Source organism: Falco cherrug, chromosome 20 (genome assembly GCF_023634085.1).
Source record: "Falco cherrug isolate bFalChe1 chromosome 20, bFalChe1.pri, whole genome shotgun sequence".
Taxonomy (NCBI): Eukaryota; Metazoa; Chordata; class Aves; order Falconiformes; family Falconidae; genus Falco; species Falco cherrug.
Window position 1 is genome coordinate 3,908,516 of NC_073716.1, and position 13,087 is coordinate 3,921,602.

Sequence of the window (13,087 nt, forward strand, 5' to 3'; positions counted from 1 at the left end):
ATCCATCAGCTTTCCCTGCAAAATAAACATTGAAAAGCATTGGTTCCAGGTTTGCCAGGCTCTAGAGGGACAGCAGCACCAAGCCAAGCTGCACAGGGAATAAGAAAACTCCTCCGCACCAACGCAGCGTAAGAAGAGGGATGCGCTATCGCAGCACTGGGTGCATGGGGTGCATCCTTCCACCCAACATGCTGCCGGCTTCTGCCACCCAGCCCTCCCTGGCACCAGCTTTCCAGGCACTTTGGGGCTTTCCTGAGCTTTCCTGCTCCATGCTCTGCTCCCACCCTCGGGGCTCGCCCTCCCGAGTGCGGTGTTGGCTCAGCACGGCTTTGTGAACCAATTCATCCCCGTTTCAGCAAGTCCTGATCCATCCTGCATCGCAGGCTCTGAAGAAGCAGCAGCCCGAATGCCTCAGCATGGAGAAGCTCGGGGTCTGGTTCCCTTCCCAGCTTCCTTACACATTCCCTGCGTGATCCCAGACCAGACACTGAGGAACAGCAGGTCTCAATTCCCAAGCTATAAAATGAGACCATTAACACTTAATTCCTCTCATCCATTGTCTGCCCAGATTGTAAACTCAGTAGGAAAAACTGTGTTTGTAAAGCCTCTAGCATGACAGAGCCTCCAGGCGTAAATGAAATATAAAATAATAAAAATAATTGAAAATCCCCAGCAGGCAGTTGTAGAAGGAGCGGAATAGAAGAGAAACATATGCCTGCCTTTTAATGACAAAAATAAACACCCTCCAGGCAGCGGGGAGACCGCCGAGCTCCGCGGTGCAAGGGTGCTCATTGCTGTTCTGGGAAGGACTTGCAACACCGCCGCGCGGGACACCATGGCGAGCAGCGCCAGGCGGGTGGGCATCCTGTCACCACCAGCAGCAGCATCCTCCCACCGCAGCCTCAGCGCCCGATGCTTACCGGGCCTGGCACAGCCCGTGCGAGGGACGCCAGCACTGCCAGCCCCACGTGCTTCACCCCCGGCTCCGTGCCCGACACCGGCCCCGCCAGCCTGCACCGCTCCTTCCACGAGAAGCTGTTGATGGATTCCACTTCATCCAAGCCACCAACCCATGCCCAACCCTTCCCATTTCCAAGGCTGGAAATCCCGCCGGAGGCAGCGAAGCCAGCCAGGAGCGCTCTGCAGGCAGCGTGAGCACGGGGGAGAGCGTGCAAGGAGGGACCGCGTGGCTGGGCGAGCAGGGATGTGAACCAGCCATGCAGCAGCGTGCCAGGGGGCTGCAGAACTGCCACCCCAGGAGGGAGCGCCCACCCCAGCCCGCCCTGCACAGCCAGTGCTGGGAAGCGCTACCAGGGCTGCGTTTCAGGGAGGACCATGCGTGGAGTGCTGCTGCTGCTGCTGCTGCTGCTGCTGCTGCTGCTGCTGCTGCTGCTGCCGCTGCTGCTGCTGCTGCGGCTCATACCCCAGCCCTGGTCCCTGCACACCAGTGGATGGCAAAGGCTGGTGCAGCCAACACAGGGCGTGGGTTGGGGAAGGGGACACTCCCCTGCGCTCGCCACAGCCACAGACATGCCCCTCACACGCCACAAGTGTGCTGCACACGCAGGCCCACGTGCAGCGTCCGCTCACGCAATCACATGCTTGCACACACCTTCCCCTGTGCACACCACAGGAGGCACACACGGTCCTGTGCACCACTCCTTGCACACGCAGACACGTGCAATCACATACACACATGAGCAATCACACATGGGCTCGCATGCACAGATGTGTGATCACGTACTCACATGTGCAATCAAGCATGGGCACACGTGCAATCACGTGCCCCCCCATGTGCATGCACTTGTGCATTCCCATGGACCACATTTAACACTCACACACAATGCTTGTGTGCACACACGCCCTCACACATGGGCACAATCACGCGTGCACACCCAGGTGCGATATCACCTGCATGCACCTACACACCCTGGGCACACCCAGGCACACCCAATGCACACCCTGGGCACACTCGATGTACACCCTATGCACACCCAATGCACACCCGATGCACACCCTATGGACACTCGGTGCACACCCTGAGCACACCCGATACACACCCGATGCACACCCTGGGCACACCCGATGCACACCCTATGCACACCCTGGGCACACCTGATGTACACACAATGCACATCCTATGGACACTCAATGCACACCCTGGGCACACCCAATGCACGCCCTGGGCACACCTGATGCACACCCTGGGCACACCCTGGGCACACTCGATGCACACCCTGGGCACACCCGATGCACACCTGATGCACACCCTGTGCACACCCAAAGCACACCCGATGCACACCCTGTGCACACCCGATGCACACCCTGGGCACACTCGATGCACACCCTATGGACACCCGGTGCACACCTGATGCACACCCTGGGCACACCCGATGCACACCCTGCACACTCCCGGGCACGCACAATCACCCACACGTACAACCCCGCGCGCGCCCCGCGCCCCGCGCAGGCGCCCTCGCGCCCCCCGCACCTGCCTCGTGGCGCCCCCTGGCGGCCCCGGGTGGGACGCGACTCCCGCCGCGCCCCCCCCCGCGCGCCCGCCGCAATGGGGCGGGCAGGCTCCACGTGACTGGGCCTGACCACTCCGGCTCCGCGGGGGGGGGGCGGACAGCGGGAGCGCCGCGCCATCTGTGCACCATCGGAGCGGGGCGGGGGGCCCCGCCACCCCCGCGGCTTGGAGCGGCCCGGAGGGAGGGGGGGGGAGCGGCTGAGGAGAAATGGCGGGAACGGGGCGGCGGGTGTGCGGGGCCTGGTGGGGTGGATGTCCCCGGCGCTGCGGGCAGGGCCCGGTCACCCCTTGCCATGGCGGCCTCGGGGGCAGCGCCGCAGCCGGTGGGCACCAGGGCCGCGGGGGGGTCATGGAGACCCCTCACTGCCCGGGGCCTCGGGGCTGCCCTTCCCCAGCGGGGCGGTGGGCCTTGGGCCGGGCCCCAGAGGCACAAACAGCGCTGCCCTCGCAGCCTGGGTTGTGAAATGGCACAGCAAACAGCACAGTCGCAAGGGGAGGGAACTACAAAAATGCTTCAAAAGGAGCATTTTAAAGGAAAATGGGAGTGGCGGGGCACACGGGGCACCTGCCCATCCAGGCTGAAGTGGTGAGGGCTGTGCTCCTCCGAGCCTATCTCCTGTGTGGGCTGGATAACACCGTATTGGATTTGTTGTAATGTAATTATTTGTGTATCGGGTCACAGGGATCAATGCTTAGTGAGCAGTGCTGCCAAGTCAGATCTCATCTAGGAGGTCCTTATCCCTGAGGAAACACGGGGGAGCATGTGTCAGACAAACACGGTGAGCTGGTGTGTTGGGCGGCGCTGAGCTGGGTGCCGAGGGGGGCATCAGCCTGGGGGCTCACACCAGCCAGGGGGCTCACACCTGGTTACTTGTTACACCGAGGTTACTCATGCTGCCATTGCCCCCGTGGTGCGATAGGTGCTGTGCATTCGGAGCAGGGCACGGCACAGAGCAAAGCTCTAAAAAAATGGGGAAAAACGTTGCCATCCTACAATACTGCGTGCTGCTCTCCTGGCTCAACCTAGAAAGAATCTGAAAGAGAAGAAAATGCTTTAAAAATCAGGCTATTCCCATTCCTAAATGGGAACTGGCAAAGGGCGCTTCCCAGAGCAGTTTATGCCGCGGAGCAGAGCTGGCTGGCAGCCTGCTCCTGTGCTGGGCAACACGGGGGGAGCGCTGTGAGAAAGCACCAGCATCTCCACCTGGCTGGGGTGGGCTAGCTGCCTGTTCATTAACCACGTTGTTCATTATCCGTGTATTAAACACCAGGGGGGAATTACCTTGCGATTCCCGATGGCCGTGCCCCGCGCTGGGGCTGCTGTGAGCCGCTGCCACTGGAGGGCAACAGGAGACCACCGGATTTCTCGCACCCCCGAACGTGCGGTAGACCTAAAATGAGCACAAAGGGTAAATGAAATCAATCCGCTGTTGCAGAATCGGTCTGCTGGGAAGCAGAGCCCCGCAGAAATATGAGGGAGCTGCAGCATGCCGGGGAGATCAAGCCCTAATTAGCTTTTTATGTGTTTTCTCCCCTGTATTATTTCCCAAAAAAGTTTCTAAATCTTTCTCCGAGCTTTGTGTCGTGTTATTCTGGGTTAAGTGGAACAGCATGGTGCTCTTCATTATTTTTTTAAAGGGTCTAAAAGCTCAGTTTGATGCTTGAATGTCCTCATGCCTCCCAAACAGACGCTGTTACAACCTCCCCTCTTGCTGCTGCTGTAGGGTGTCAGATAATGCCCAAGAAATCCAGAAACAACACATTCTTGGCAACGCTCGGCGTCTTCTCTTATAAACACAGACTTGCGCCATATAAATCTGGCTCCCTGCGTCCTGTCAGTGGCCAATGAGGCATGATTTCCATTTCTGCAAACTGTGAACAACGCGGTGGGAAAGCCCAGCTAGGAAACAAGGTGGGAGAGCCGTGCTTTACATTTCTCGGGGACCTTTTGAGGATCTCGAGGCCCTTTGGAAATGAGAGCCAAGCTCTAAGTGTGTGTTACAGAGGGAGAGAAATAAGTCTGAGGTGATGCTTGGGAGCATGAGCAGAACCTGGAGCTGGGCATGTATTTCCAACGTCATGAGCTCATCCTCATGTCTGCTTTGCTGGCACAGGACTGCAGCATGGAACTGTGGCACTTGAATTAACAGAGAAGGACGCAGTAATGCAGTACTTCTGGTATTAAAATGAATCAATAAATAGACCATGACCTGCATGGAGTGCACTAGGGCTCTGTAGTCTGGAGCCGTTCGTTTCTTGGCCGAGATCTAGGAGCTGATCCTTTCCTCGTGCTGCGGCTGGTGAGCTGTAGCACCATGGCTTACCCACAGTTAGGGGCAGGAGGGAGAGGGAGAACACAGGCAAGCAAGTGCTAATTCACAAACGTGCAGGGAAACAAACAAAACCATCTTGTTCTTGTAAACGCAGAGCATTTGGGGGTTTGTTCTGTTTTCCCATGACACGTTTTTGTCAGTGTCGTGAGACAAGCGCTGAAAATTCCTTGGGGCAAAATAAAAAGTAAAGAGGCCTGCATGTCATGCCTGACGCATAGGTCAGCCCTGTCCCTGCTGCCAGGAGCCATCTCCAGCAGGGCGTCTCACCAAAGAGCTCCGAGTGGAAGGTGCCAGTGTTATCTGGCAGAATCGGGACTGGCGAGGCAGAACACGAGCTACCCAAAGTCCTCCAGAGCGGTGCCACTGACACATGCTGACATTTCCCATCCCGCCTGCCTCGGTGGTCATGCCTGGAGTTGCAAATCTTCCTCCGTTACAATTTGCTGAAGCTGTGACCCCAAGGGATGTCTCAGAGTGACAGCCAGAACAACCGTGGAAGTGTTAGTGATCCGTTCGCTGCGTTTTCTCTCTTCAGGACAGCTTGTCTGCTTCCCAGGAGAATCGCCACAGCTCCATTAGAGTCCATTAGCAGCTTCCTTTAGCCTTGAAGTGAATTTAGCACTGGTGAAAGGTGTTGGCGTGGCAATCCCGCAGGCTGGAGCCTGCTCCCAGCACAGCTCCGGTGTGGAGAGGAGCCAGGCGCACACGGAGCAGCCGAACCTGCCCTGTCTGCCGACAGCCATGTCTCACTGCAGGAAGGAACCACGGGGGCCTCTTCTTCCTTTTCCTGCAGACTTGGACAATAGCAGAGGCAAGAACTTGAAAGGGAAGGCGCCCCACATCAAAACGAAGAGTTGTTTAATAAAGTGGTGTCTGATGGGCATTTGCTTCCCCTGCAGAGGGGATTTCAGGGGCACTAGTGCTTTGCTGTGAGCTGTCTATGCCATCAGGTTATTACTGCCATGGCCTGGCCATCCCCGCTGGAGAGCCCTTTGCATCCCTGAGCCAAGGGCAAAGCCTGAAAAAAAAAACCCTATTGCAGGACCACATGGGACAGGAATGGACAGGACTCGTATTGAGGGTTTTGGCTAGGACAAAGAGATGTCTCTTTCGCTGAGAAATGGCCCGGCCTGGAGCCCGCAGAGGGACCACGCACGGGCAGAGAGCGGCATGTGCCTTTCCAGTCCAGGAGCTCGGCAGCCTCGGCAGCAGTTGGACAAGGGCACTGCAGGCCGGGGCTGAGGCATGGAGAAAGCACGCAGAGCATTTGGCCCTGCTATACCCTGCACTGCAGATGTGAACAGCCTTCCATAAATATCAAAATGCTTGACAAGTGTCAGCAGCTGTGAGTCAGCCCTTTGCAATGCTCCCAATCAAACCATGGTTTCATTGTCTTTGGGTCCCCTGGAATGTGAGCCACACAGAAACCCACCCTGGCAGTCCGGATGCTTCCCTGGTCTGCAAACAAAGGCAAAGCAAGCACTTTGTGAAGTCCCAGTGCAATGATGCATGCCCCAGACTACACAGCATCCGAGGGAAGATGCCACTTTCCAGGTAGCACTTTGCGCATGGCCCGTGAGTGGCTCAATGTGGAAAACAGATCCCGAGAGCTCATCCCAACTCTTTTACCATGGGAGATCTGGGAACAGCTGCTGAGAAAGTGCTTGATCCTCAGTCCCTCAAAGGCTGCTACAGATTTCAGTGGATTTTAGCCATTGTAAGATGGAAATATGCATGTGCCTATCCACACATAGCTGCAGAGAGGTAGCTGCATGCCCTCAGCACTGCCCTATCCCACTCACAGCTCCTGGCAGCCCTCCAGCACCGAATGATTCTCACCTTTCTCACCATCCTTGCCCACTTTATGCCAGTAAACTCACAATAATCAGCCTATTCTTCCCTAGCCCGCTGCTGCTGCTGCACCCATCTGGAGGCCCTCAAATACACCTTGGCTCAACCTTTCCTCTTCCTGTGCCGTCCCTTCTTTCATTCCTACTCACTCCTGCTATTATCAATAAGAGCTGTAATTAACACTGCTGGCTGTGCCCAGAATCCTCTCCCTCCCCTCATTGCAGTAGGGTTTACGGGTTTTTCCGTTGAATAAATATGGGTGCAACTCACCTGAATTGCCAATCCCTATCAGTTGGTGGCTTGGGGCATTGCAGCATGAGCAAACAATGATGATTATGGAGAGGAAAAGCAAGTGTGGAAAGCAATTGTTCTCATTGACTTCACCTTGATAAGAAAGACGCCAACTCCAAGACAAAAACCGTTTCTTGCCTTAGGGTTGCAGGAATCTAATTCCTGGAAAAGGAAAAATTGGTGGTGGTAAAGTGTAGCTGTGAGGTGGGAAGGATAGTCCACTGGTCAGGCCGAGTGGGAAGAGCTGGATTCCATTCTCTTTTCTTCTTCCACCCGCCATGAAACCTCAGACAAATCTCCTATCCTGGAGAAGAAAACTTTTCCATGATCAGTTGAAAGCTGTCAACAGCTGTGGCTCAGAGGTTAATGTCTCTCCTCTTGTAGTGCTGTCAGTGTGTGCAGAAATGCTTCTGCTGAGAGGTCACTGGAGCGCAAACAAGCGTGCGCATAGACAGGTGTGATGCCTTCATCTCAGCTCCACGGACCATCTGCAGGCTTTGCGCACAGCACACCCGTGCCACGGGCCTGGCTGCCACCTGGATTTAAGGGCCATCACACTGGATTTCTTTACAGCGTCAACCGCCCAACTAATCATCTTTCAAAAATCTTGCATTTGACTATAACCCATGGCGCGTGAGCTGCTGACTCTGAGCCCAACCAAACTGACCGCAGGACTTCACCCTGTGCGCGTGCAAGGGATCCTTCACGGCTGGCCACGTTGGGGGTTCTCCAGTGGCTTGTGCTCACAGCTTCTGCGCCACCCAGCTCGGTGGCTCACAGGTGGGTTATCTGCAGGTCTGGCAGAGGGCAGAGCGGTGTGTGCCACATGCCATGGCAGGTAACGGCTACTGCAGGTACTTGAGAGGGTCATGATGCAGGGCAGTGCCTAAATGCCAAGAAGCTTCTGCAAGCAGTCAGGGTGCATGGGTGAGAGAAGCTCTGTGGGGTCTCTCCCAGAGTGACTCACTTTCAAACTGAAAAGTATCCTTTAAACAGCCAGGGATTTTGCACTGATGGGGAAACAAACCCTGCTCTGCAGAGGAGAAGCCTCTGTATCTTTGGGCACACATAAACACAAACACCTCCGGGATTTCTCCTCTGAGAGAGCCCCTGCCTGCTGAGAAGCTCTGCAGCCTTCCCCCAGCACTGCAGCTCCTGGGGGGCTAACCAGCAGCCAGCTGAGACTTTCAACCAGCTTATGTTTTTAATGATGAAACGGCTTCCAGCTTACTGAGGCAGGATGAGTCCTGCTGCTGGGTAGCTCAGCCTGGGGGTGACCAGGACAGTCTCCTCTGAAAACCCCTGGGATTTAGCAGATAGTTACTGGAATGGCTCCAACCGTGGGGGTTTTTCAGGCAGCATCTCCACAGCCCTGTGTCTCTGATCACGTACAGAAGGATGGTGGAAGCGCCTGCTGAACCATGGCTAGCGTGTGCCTTGGAGGTGTCCATTCATGTTCTGGCTCCGGCTGGCTGGGAGCAAAGCCTGAGGCAGGGCATGGGGACTAGTGGATAGAGAAACAGACTCCCAGAGACTCGCTGTAGCAGCAAGAGACGAGGGAGTGTCGCTGCTCCTCTGGAAACACCATGTGGTAGTTCCACACCTGGAGTGGAAGGTCTCTTGTTAGCCCATGCTCACGTGCCTTTGCACCATGCTGTCCTTGTTGAGTTAATGTGGGGTGTCTGGCACGGGCACTGGGAAGATCCTCTGGTACCTGAGAGCCCCAGCTTGCAGAACGCCCTCAAACAACCCAGCTGAGGGTCCCCCAGGACTCTGCTGGCAGGGATTGCCTCCAGGGCCAACACAAATCTGTGATGACTAGCTGCAAGGGGATGGCGTCGCTTGGCACAGACTAAAATACACCTCTGGTGGAGAGCCAGGTGGCTCCATGATTCATTGTGTCTTACATCAATGTGGGATTGTTCACACATTGTATCCGGGGCGGATCCTGGAGGCATCTTTCTAAGGAAGGTTTTGGACCGTGATGTCTCAGCTTCTGCCAGATGGGTGCTACCACGTGGCACAACCCGCACGCTGCCTGCTCCTGCCCTCCTGCAGCATCACACACCACAGCAATATGAAGGCATTTATTCCCCATACAAGGTTTCCTCACTGGAAATGATCAGTTAAAAGCTGCCTCAGGAAAAGGGTTAAGAAAAGAAGAATCCAGTCTCAACTCTTTGCAATTTTGAGAGCAAAATGCAAGCTGCAGATGCAGGCTGCAGAGAGCTGTCCTGTGCTCTTTTGCTGCCTTTAATGTCCCCAGCCTCTGAGAGGGCACCCCAGAGAAATCAAAGATGCATCCTGGGTGACAGTGGCTCGGGAGACTCTTTGTTATGTGCTGAGAAACACCTGTACAACATCCTCAGTACCCTTTGGGGCAGGGAGCCTCTAGATACCCGTCTTCTTTTGGGCTTGTCCATAGCTCATTGGCACATGGTAAACTACCAGTCTCACACAGCGCTGCCCCAAAAGGGTTTTTCTCAGTGCTCCACCTCCACAGCGAGGTAATTCCTTCAGGGAGGCTGTAGGAACCGCCTGGTGCTGCCACCTCAGCTTTGCCCGTGCAGGGGAGCAGCAGGACCTCATCCTATTGCATTGACGTCAGTGGTTTTCCCCTCGCTGGCTGCTGAAGCCCTCGCACCACCCGGCATGTGCAGACAGATACATGGAGCTCTGCTGCAACCCAACCCACGCTGCTGGCACGCTCCGGGCCGCAGCGGTTGCTTTTCGATTCCCTCTTGCACAGACACATCTGTCGGCTCGGGGCACCCCGCTCAGCCCCCACCGCAGAGCTGCAGCCGTGCGTGCGGGACGGAGGGAGCTGGTCCTTTCCCTCACCCGGCTCGTGGCTGTCTCTGACTCTCACCGATGCTCCCGGGCATGGTGTGGCTTCCACTGAGGCTTGCCCTTTCGGTCTATGAAAATCTGAACTGTAAAGTCTAGAAAACAAAAGGTCCTTTTTCAGTAAGAGGAGGCTGATTAACATTCCCTCAGGGAACCAAAGGGACTCGTCACTGTTCTGAGTAAATGTGTTTTGTTGTTCCAAGGAAAAGTCTGACTCACCTGGCGGAGGCTTCGGAAGCGGTGAGGTCTCTGCAGCACGCACGTGGCCGTTGAGACGAGCCCTGCAGTACCAGGGTGTAGCGGAGGTGTGAAGGGCTGCCTCCTGCCCCGGGGTACCCAGCATCAGCCTGTCCCCTAGTCCCCTCAGCTGCATGTTGTTCAGTGCTTCAGGCTCAGTGCTGCCAAACAGCGCTAGACGCTGTGCCTGCATGCTCTCACACCAAAAGAAGGGGCTGGTTTGGATCGGGGTGTCTCTGGGGGTGTTTGGAGGTGGCAGCAGGACCAAATTCCAGACCTCGGTGGGTACTTGTGCTCCTCTCCCCTGCCCTGCGCTGCTTGCCAGGCTGGCCGGGCTCCAGTTAAGTACCGAGCAGGTCAGGCATCCCTCAGAGGTTTCCCTGGGAGCTGCCTGGACTTGCTCCGTTTGTAACAGTTGTGCCATCAATCCTGGGAAGGTCATAGCCCTCTGTGGCTTTTTCAGGTAGGTATTTCAGCACTTACCATGTCGTCTTCATTTTTGGAAGCCCCAGAGGAGGGAGGAAGGCTGGAAGGGGGGGAGGAAGAGGATGGAGGAAGACAGCAGCCGTCTGCCTCCTGCCCAGATTCACAGCTCTGTCGACTTCCCATGTCAGTTCTGATGTGTTGGGCATGGTGCCACTTCACTTCTCGTGTGTCAGACTCCTGCAGGGCTTTCTGGAGCCGGTGGTGAGGGGGAGGTGGTCTCGCTGGGTAACACAGGACACAGGGCAGAGCATTCCCAAAGGACAGTTGGGCAAAGCAGCTGCTTGGGCCAGCTCACAAATTTTATTTGTTCTTTTTTAGCTGACAAATTGATACTTTGTCTTTTATGAGCGCACCCTGGGTAGGGCCATGCCCAGAGAAATCTGCTCTGCGCAGACAGGTCCATTTTAGTTAAGAGACAAGGGAGCTACCAGAGTGGTGGTCACAGAGGATTCCGCGCTGTTGCTGCCCAGGGGTGTTCCCAGGGTGAAGAAGGACCTGGAGAACAGTCCCTTGTTCCATCCTGCATGGCCTGAACGCTCCAGCCGCCTCACCCCCTGCCCCAGCCTGCAGCCCTCGGAGCCACTGGGGCTTCCCTCCAGTTACACACGAAACAAATCGTTGGTTCTAAGCAGCAGAGGTGACAGAGATTTTCAACTTTTTCTCCTCATTTGCGCAAGTGCATTCCAGGGAAGCACTCCTGAGTGTTATTCATAATCAATATTTGTTCCTCTGAAAATGCTCATTTATGTTGGGTCAGCTCACTGATACCTGGGTGTTTATTTTGCTCAGATTCCAGACACAAGTAAACATGCATTTACAAAACCTACACGATCTTGACTGCATGGTTATCTGCCTCTCTTGTTCTTGAAATAATTTTTCATTTTTTATTTTTGCAGGCTGCTTCTGCTGGGAAGGTCGAGCTGCTCTGCAAAGCCCCTGCACATCTTGCTGTTACTGGCACAGCTCCGTTTGCTGGTGATTGTGCTGAGCTGCGCAGAGCCCAGGAGGAAGACTTTCCTCCAGCCACTCCTATGGCCACTTCAGTTTTCCTCAGCCAGCTCCAGCTCCCAGCTGTGACCAGAGCATAATCCTCCAGCCAGTCTCCCACTCCTCCTGATTTCCCTCTGCTTTCTCCTGAAAACAAAAAAGGGGCATTTACAGCCTGCTAAGCACCTCTTCCACCCCTTCCAGCCCTTCCACCTCGGAGAAGCTGCATTACCATGGTCTAACCCACCTGCACGACTGTGTAACTATTTACAGAGTCTAGGGATATGTTGTTTGCTAATCGTGTTTGGGGCCTTCAGGGTGGGGAAATCCAGGATGACGCAGAGGCTTGTTTGTGGTGGGATTTTTCACTTCACTGTCAGCACACCCGCACAGTTGACTGGCGTGTGCTTCTCACAGGCCTTGCTGCTTAAATACAAAACATCCTCAGTAAATTCAGCTTAGCCCAGGTTGTAACTGGGGTCACAGAGCCCTAACGCAAGCAGATTTTCACACCTGTGCAACACAGGGGGTGGTTAGTGATCCATCGGGGCAGGGCAAAATACCCTGCTGCGTTGACAAGCCCTCTGTGCACCTCATTAATTTTTTTCTGTTAATCTTCCGCGCACACGGAGAGCACAAAGTAAACGTAATGGCTTGGCAAAAGAGCCACTGAACAGCTTGGCTTCACTGCAAAACCAGCAAAGTCAAAGCCAAAGGAAAATGGTGGGGTTTTTTCTGAGGGGTCTTGCAATATCTCCATGCTCGTGTTGGCTTCGGCATTCGGGGAGGAATTTGACAGGACTGCAACAAACAAGCCTTTTTCTATAGCAACTGGCCCCTCCAGGACATCTCCGAGTGCCTTACACAATGCAAATGGAAAAGCACTGACTCGTGAATGTACTGCAGATTGAAAGCAACATTAAAAAAGCAACGCAGGATTTCAATTTGGCTTTATAAGTGCCAATAGCAGTAACAATCCAATACCCACTGAAAAAAAATTGCATCACTCTGGGACACAGAGGCCTCCTCAAGCCTGGGGCAAACGGGCCAGGATGTTAAAACACACCAAAGAGTTTTCCATCTATTTATGCATTGCTGAGCAAGTTAATGTGAGCGAAAGGTGTCAGTGCAATGGAAGCACCTTCTTTTGCGGACGCCAGCCCAGCGCCACAGCCAGGTTTGAGCTGATCTGATCACCACCTTCTTGCGCGTGAGGCATGAACCAGCTGCTGCTGCCTGGAGCTGGGGCAGTGGGGTGGGGTGGTCCAGCCGGGGTCGCTCCTGGATGTGCATGCCCACGTGCTGTTTTTCCAAAGGAGATGATTAGCCCTGAACAACACATTTTATCCTAACGACACAGGGTCATTAGGATGACACAGGGTTGAGCTTACCAGGGTTGCAAACCCCACAGAAGAACATCGTCAAAGCCCAGATGTGCTCTGAGTGCAGGCCACAAACAACAAGACCAAAGCACAGAGGCACCTTGTGCTGCTGCCAAAACCCCCCAAAAGCCCTGGTGCTTTCC

At 55.1% G+C, this 13,087-nt stretch overlaps 1 long non-coding RNA gene across 1 annotated transcript; it reads left to right on the top strand.

The window, feature by feature from the left end:
- The first annotated feature begins 2,760 nt into the window (after positions 1–2,760).
- LOC114015906 (uncharacterized) lies at positions 2,761–4,098 on the top strand. Its single transcript, XR_003560094.2, has 2 exons — positions 2,761–3,309; positions 3,802–4,098. It is a non-coding gene; the product is annotated as an uncharacterized LOC114015906 (long non-coding RNA).
- The last annotated feature ends 8,989 nt before the right edge of the window (positions 4,099–13,087 follow it).